The sequence below is a fragment of the Arachis stenosperma genome, chromosome 3 (assembly GCF_014773155.1).
Source record: "Arachis stenosperma cultivar V10309 chromosome 3, arast.V10309.gnm1.PFL2, whole genome shotgun sequence".
NCBI classification, from domain to species: domain Eukaryota; kingdom Viridiplantae; phylum Streptophyta; class Magnoliopsida; order Fabales; family Fabaceae; genus Arachis; species Arachis stenosperma.
The window spans coordinates 90,397,244-90,405,157 of record NC_080379.1 but is presented as its reverse complement, the minus strand read 5'-3'; the positions used below and the strand labels follow the sequence as shown (position 1 = coordinate 90,405,157).

General features: G+C 38.7%; 1 non-coding gene across 1 annotated transcript; it reads right to left on the bottom strand.

Moving 5' to 3' along the window:
- Positions 1 to 7,277: 7,277 nt before the first annotated feature.
- LOC130971108 (small nucleolar RNA R71) lies at positions 7,278 to 7,381 on the bottom strand. The gene has a single exon (XR_009082339.1). It is a non-coding gene; the product is annotated as a small nucleolar RNA R71 (small nucleolar RNA).
- Positions 7,382 to 7,914: the final 533 nt, after the last annotated feature.

The window sequence follows — 7,914 nt, the reverse complement described above, 5'->3', positions numbered from 1 at the left end:
GACTTTACTATGAGTTTGTGTGTTTTTCTGTGATTTCAAGTAATTTCTGGCCGAAATTGAGGGATTTGAGCAAAACACTGAAAAAGGCTGACAAAAGGACTGCTGATGCTGTTGGAATCTGACCTCCCTGCACTTGAAATGGATTTTGTAGAGCTACAGAACTCCAAATGGCGCGTTCTTAACAGCGTTGGAAAGTAGACATCCTGAGCTTTCCAGCAATATATAATAGTCCATACTTCATTCGTGAATTGACGACGTGAATTGGCGTTGAACGCCAATTACATGTTACTGTCTGGAGTTAAACGCCAGAAACACGTCACGACCCGGAGTTGAATGCCCAAAACACGTTATAACTCGGCGTTCAACTCCAAGAAAAGCCTCAGCTCGTGGATAGATCAAGCTCAGCCCAAGCATACACCAAGTGGGCCCCGAAAGTGGATTTATGCATCAATTACTTACTCATGTAAACCCTAGTAGCTAGTTTAGTATAAATAAGACTTTTTACTAATGTATTAGTTGTCTTTTGACCACGTTTCATCTTTGGTCTCAGTTTTGTTTTATTATTCATCTTAAGAGGCCATTGAGCACGTTTTAGGGGGCTGGCCATTCGGCCATGCCTGAACCTTTCACTTATGTATTTTCAACGGTGGAATTTCTGCACACCATAGATTAAGGGTGTGGAGCTCTGCTGTACCTCAAGTTTCAATACAATTACTATTACTTTCTATTCAATTCTCTCTTATTCTTATTCCAAGATATACGTTGCACAACACTTTGATGAATGTGATGATCCGTGACACTCATCATCATTCTCACCTATGAACGCGCGTGACTGACAACCACTTTCGTTCTACCTTAGGCCGGGCGCATATCTCTTAGATTCCCCAACAGAATCTTTGTGGTATAAGCTAGATAGATGGTGGCATTCATGGGGATCCGGAAAGTCTAACCCTGTCTGTGGTATTCCGAGTAGGATCCTGGGAATTCGAAAAGTCTAACCTTGTCTGTGGTATTCCGAGTAGGATTCTGGTATTGAATGACTGTGACGAGCTTCAAACTCCTGAAGGCTGGGCGTTAGTGGTAGACGCAAAAGAATCAAGGGATTCTACTCCAACCTAATTGAGAACCGACAGATGATTAGCCGTGCTGTGTGATACGTAAAAATTATGATTTCACGTACAACCGGCAAGTATACCGGGTCGTATCAAGTAATAAAACTCACTAAGAGTGGGGTCGATCCCACGGAGATTGGTAGATTAAGCAACTTTAGCTAATGGTAAATTTAGTCAAGCAAACATAGTTTGATTTCATGAGCATTTTGATTTTTGAACATAATTGCAAGAATTTAAATGGCAAAGAATGTAAAGAACTAGAAGATAGAAATAAAGTGCAAGTAAATGACGGAAACTTAAAGTGCAAGAAACTTAAATGACATCAAAGATAAATTGCAAGGAATTAAAGGTTGCAGAAATTTAAAGAACATAAGAGTAAATGGCAAGAAGTAAATGAACAGAATGTAAATAACAAGAGTAGTAAATAGACAGAATGTAGAAGGGGATTGGGAAATGGGTAATCAAATAACTAGAGCAAGAGAAATGAGAATTAATGATAGAGAGGATCATTAGGGATCAGAGATGCTAGTTTTCATGAATTGATGTTAGTCAAATCCTCCTCAATCATGGGTATAGATCTATGGCAAGTGGGTGATTGAACCCCAATCTCTTGGTGATTCAATCTCTCTCAACATAACCAATTGCCACTCTCGTGATCTAATTGTTCATGAGAAGAGATGAAGCTCATATATTATCCAGCCACACAATTTCTATAATCTCAACCAAGGAGAGTTACATCTCACATACTAACCAAGGTATATTGATTAAAGAAATCATGAAAGGATGAACTCTAAACTGAATTATGTGGCTCATTCCACAAACTCACCACATAATTCATGTAGATTAACCCCTCTCTCGATGGTGGTTGAATCTGTGAAGATCAAGAGTTCCCTCTTTAAATCAACCACTAGAATTGAGGAGGAAAGATGGGTTCATCAATCCATTCCAACAAACAGAGCTCCTCCCCCTAATGAAAGTGGGGTTTAGTGAGTCATTGCTCCAATTTCAACAACAATTGCCATCAACAAGAATTAAACTAAATGTAAAGGAAGAAGAAGAAGAAGAATGAAATGCTTAAAGATTAAGAAAAATGAAGAAGAGAAGTTCCAAGATGAACCAAAATTAGCTCTCTGGGTCCCCTCTCGGAAGTACCAAAAGTGTTCTCAAATACAAGTGCTAAAAAGTGTAAAAATGTCTAAGTGTCAAAAAGTAAAGTAAAAGTGTAAAAGTCCCCCACAAGTACATCAATCTCTTCTATTTATACTACTCCTAAAACTCTTTCAAAGATCTTGAATTGGATTGGCAATATGGGCTTCCTCTTTGTTGAATTCTTGGCTCAATTGGAAGTGTTGCTAGACTTGGAAAGGAAGAGTTCAATCATCATGATTCTGGCCCATTGGCTTGGCGTTATTGGCACTAACTCCAGGCCAAATGCACGTTGGCAACGTGCAGGACAATTTCCTGGGCATGAAGTATGAGACTTGGGCGTTGCTAGCCCAAGTTGTTGCCAATAACTTGCTTTTCCTCTTCTTGGCCTTACTTTCATGCTAAATGTAGCCCAGAATTTGAGTGTCAACCTTCAGCTTCAATATGGACTATTATACATCATTGGAAAGCTCTTGATGTCTATTTTCTAATGCCACTGGAATCACCTCAATTGGACTTTCCTAGCTCAAGTTATGGTTCCTCAAAGAAGGTAAGGTCAAGCTGCCAAGTTGTTGCCAAGTTGTTGTGAATAACGCACCCTCAACCCCAAGTTGGCAATGTGCCCGTGCATCACTCTCCCAAGGCAAGGACTTGGGGCTGGCGTTGTTGCAAAACACGCCCCCCTTGTGGCACGTTGGCAACGTGCTCGACCCACACCCCAAAGCCAATCTCTAGCTTTCTTGAATTTCACTTCATGTTCTTGTTTTTAGGGCCTAAAGATGACTCTGGTTTGGCTTCAATTTTGTGCTCCATCATAGACTATTATATATGGTTGGAAAGCTCTGAATGTCAGCTTTCCAATGCAACTGGAAGCACTCAATTTGGATCTCTGTAGCTCAAGATATCTTCCATTGAAGAGGACATGGTCAGGCTGCCTTGTTGGAGTTGTTGTGAATAACGCCCATACATTTCAAGTTAGCAACGTGCACCATAATTTCCTGGCGTTGTTGCGAATAACTCCTTCTCTTTAGCACGTTGGCAACGTGCTCGAGCCCTTCTCAAGGCTCCATGCTTGCTTCTTGGCGTTGGCAACGTGCATGGCAAGGCCATTGGGCGTTGGCAACGTGTTTGGTGCGCTTGTGGGCGTTTGGAACTTGCATGGTGAGGCTTGGCGTTGGCAACTTGATTTTGGCGTTGGCAACGTGAATGGTGAGGCTTGTGGACGTTAGCAACTTGGTTGGCAAGGCTTGGCAACGTTAGCAACTTAGTTGGCAAGGCTTGGCAACGTTAGCAACTTGGTTGGCAAGGCTTGGCAACGTTAGCAACTTGGTTGGCAAGGCTTGGCGTTGGCAACTTGATTTTGGCGTTGGCAACGTGAATGGTGAGGCCATTGGGCGTTGGCAACTTGGTTGGCACCAAGACTTGGTGCCTAGCCAAGCAACCATTCCTGGCGTTGTTGCCAAACACGCCAATGCTTCCTAGCTCCAACAACGTGCTCGAGCTCCTTTTGGTGCCAAAATTGCTTGTGTGTGGCGTTGGCAACGCCACTCTCAAGTTGGCAACGCCAACTTTGCTTCTTGTCTTCCTCCAGGGCCAAACTTGCTTGTGTGTGGCGTTGGCAACGCCCTTCTAGAGTTGGCAACGCCAACTTTGCTTCCAGGGTTGCCAAGCTTGCTTGGCGTGGTTGTGTGTGGCGTTGGCAACGCCAGCTTCAAGTTGGCAACGCCAACTTTGCTCCTTGGTTGCCTCCAGGGCCAAGCTTGCTTGTGTTGTGGCGTTGGCAACGCCAGCTTCAAGTTGGCAACGCCAACTTTGCTTCTTCCAGGGCCAAGCTTGCCTTGTGTTGCGGCGTTGGCAACGTGGATCTCAAGTTGGCAACGCCAACTTTGCTCCTTGGTTGCCTCCAGGACCAAGCTCTTTGTGTGTGGGCGTTGCCTTCAACAACTCAGCCCATTCCTCAAGTTGGCAACGCCAACTTTGCTCCTTGGTTCCTGGCGTTGTCCTCAATAACTCACACTATATCCAAGTTGGCAACGCCAACTTCATTTTCCTGGCGTTGGCAAGAATAACGCCCCTTGTATCCAAGTTGGCAACGCCAACTTCTTGCCCAGCTTGCATCATTCTTACTTCCATGCTTCCTTGTCTCATCACCTATCATCAACAAGGGAAATAGCTTCAAAGTCTTACCAATTCATGCAATAAATTTCATGAGATTCATTCATACTCATTCATATATGCATTCCTTAAAGCATTTGCATGAATTTGGCTAGAATTAACATGTTCCTTGATATCATCATGCATGGAAACAAAACTCATAAAAGGACTTGTTTATTTAGAGAAAATGAGTGAAATTAAGCTAAAACTAACTAAACTAACTAACTAATAATGCAAATATGCATTTGCATCACTGTGACAGAGCATTTGGACCATTTTCATTGAGAGGATGGGATGTAGCCATCTACAAGGGTGATGCTTCCAGACGATTAGCCGTGCAGTGACAGCGCATAGAACCATTTTCCCGAGAGGATTAAAAGTAGCCATTGATGATGGTGATGCCCTACATACAGCTTGCCATGGAAAGGAGTAAGAAGGATTGGATGAAAGCAATAAAAAGTAGAGAATCAAAAGGATTCTAGCATCTCCACACGCCTATCTGAAATTCCCACTATTGATTTACATAAGTATTTCTATCCCTTTTTATTTTCTATTTATTATTAATTTTCAAAACGCATAACCATTTAATCTGCCTAACTGAGATTTACAAGGTGACCATAGCTTGCTTCATACCAACAATCTCTGTGGGATCGACCCTTACTCACGTAAGGTATTACTTGGATGACCCAGTACACTTGCTGGTTAAGTTGAATGGAGTTGTGATCATAAATTCCAATAGAGCCAATTTTTAAATCTCATGCAAATACAAAGAGGATCACAATTTCGTCCACCAAGTTTTTGGCGCCGTTGCCGGGGATTGTTCGAGTATGGACAACTGACGGTTCATCTTGTTGCTCAGATTAGGTAATTTTCTTTTCAAAAATCTTTTTAAAATATTTTCTTTTCTTTTTCGTTTTTCCTAACTTTATTTTCGAAAAAAATAATAAAAATACAAAAAAATTCATAAAATCATAAAAATAAAAAATATTTTGTGTTTCTTGTTTGAGTCTTGAGTCAATTTTTAAGTTTGGTGTCAATTGCATGCTTTAAAATTTTTTCTTGCATTTTTCGAAAATCCCATGCATTCATAATGTTCTTCATGATCTTCAAGTTGTTCTTGATAAGTCCTCTTGTTTGATCTTGATGTTTTCTTGTTTTGTGTTGTTTGTTGTTTTTCATGTGTTTTTTTCGTTTGTTAGAGTCCATGCATTAAAGATTTCTAAGTTTGATGTCTTGCATATTTTCTTTGCATCAAAAATTTTTCAAAAATATGTTCTTGATGTTCATCATGATCTTCAAAGTGTTCTTGGTGTTCATCTTGACATTCATAGTGTTCTTGCATGCATCATGTGTTTGATCCAAAATTTTCATGTTTTGGGTCATGTTTGTGTTTTTCTCTCTCATAATTAAAAATTCAAAAATCAAAAATATATCTTTTCTTTTTTTTTTCTCTCCAAATTTTCGAAATTTTGGGTTGACTTGGTCAAAAATTTTTAAAAATTAGTTGTTTCTTACAAGTCAAGTCAAATTTTCAATTTTAAAAATCTTATCTTTTCAAAATCTTTTTCAAAAAAATCATATCTTTTCCATTTTTTCCTTTTTTTTTGAAAATTTTAAAATTCTTTTTCAAAATATTTTCAAAATCTTTTTCTTATCTTTATATCATATTTTCGAAAATTAGCTAACAATTAATGTGATTGATTCAAAAATTTGAAGTTTGTTACTTTCTTGTTAAGAAAGGTTCAATCTTTAAGTTCTAGAATCTTATCTTGTAGTTTCTTGTTAGTGAAGTAAGTAATTTCAATTTTTTTAAATTAAATCTTTTTATCTCATATCTTATCTTTTTCAAAATTTTATCTTTTTCAAAATTTGATTTCAAAATATCTTATCTAACTTCTTATCTTCTTATCTTTTTTTTAAATTTGATTTTAAAATCTTTTTCAACTAACTAATTAACTTTTTGTTTGTTTCTTATCTTTTTCAAAACCACCTAACTACTCTTTCCTCTCTAATTTTCGAAAATATCTCACCCCTTTTTCAAAAATTCTTTTTAATTAACTAATTGTTTCATGTTTTAATTTTAATTACATTTTATCTCTAATTTTCGAAAATACTAATCCCTTTTTCAAAATTATTTTCGAAATTCTCCCTCCCTTTTCTTATTCTATTTAATTATTTAATTACTAACACTTCTCTTCACCTCTCTCCATCTAAATATCCGAACCCTCTCTTCTACATTCCTCTACTTTTTTCTTTTTCTACTAACATAAAGGAATCTCTATACTCTGACATAGAGGATTCCTCTTCTTTTCTTGTTTTCTTCTCTTTCATATGAGCAGGAACAGGGAAAAAGGCACTCTTGTTGAAGTTGATCCTGAACCTGAAAGGACTCTGAAAAGGAAACTAAGAGACACTAAATTACAACAATCCAGAAACAACCTTTCAGAAATTTTCGAACAAGAGGAGGAGATGGCAGCCGAAAATAATAATAATGCAAGGAGAATGCTTGGTGACTTCACAAAGCCAACGTCCAAATTTGATGGAAGAAGCATCTCCATTCCTGCCATTGGAGCCAATAATTTTGAGCTTAAGCCTCAACTAGTTGCTTTAATGCAACAAAACTGCAAGTTTTATGGACTTCCATCTGAAGATCCTTATCAGTTTTTAACTGAGTTCTTGCAGATCTGTGAGACTGTAAAGACGAATGGAGTTGATCCTGAAGTCTACAGACTCATGCTTTTCCCTTTTGCTGTAAGAGACAGAGCTCGAATATGGTTGGATTCACAACCTAAGGATAGCCTGGACTCTTGGGATAAGCTGGTCACGGCTTTCTTGGATAAATTCTTTCCTCCTCAAAAGCTGAGCAAGCTGAGAGTGGATGTTCAAAACTTCAAACAAAAAGATGGTGAATCCTTCTATGAAGCTTGGGAAAGATACAAGCAGCTGACCAAAAGATGTCCATCTGACATGTTTTTAGAATGGACCATATTAGATATATTCTATTATGGCCCATCTGAATTTTCGAAAATGTCATTGGACCATTCTGTAGGTGGATCTATTCACCTAAATAAAATGCCTGAAGAGGCTCAAGAACTCATTGATATGGTTGCAAACAACCAATTCATGTACACTTCTGAGAGGAATTTCGTGAATAATGGGATACCTCAGAAGAAAGGAGTTCTTGAAATTGATGCTCTGAATACCATATTGGCTCAGAACAAAGTGTTGACTCAACAGGTTAACATGATCTCTCAAAATCTGAATGGATGGCAACATGCATCCAACAGTACTAAAGAGGCAGCTTCTGAAGAAGCTTATGATCCTGAGAACCCTGCCATGGCAGAGGTTAATTACATGGGTGAACCTTATGGAAACACCTATAACTCATCATGGAGAAATCATCCAAATTTCTCATGGAAGGATCAACAAAAGCCTCAACAAGTCTTTAACCATGGTGGACGCAATAGGCTGAGCAATAGCAAGCCTTTTCTATCATCTTTTC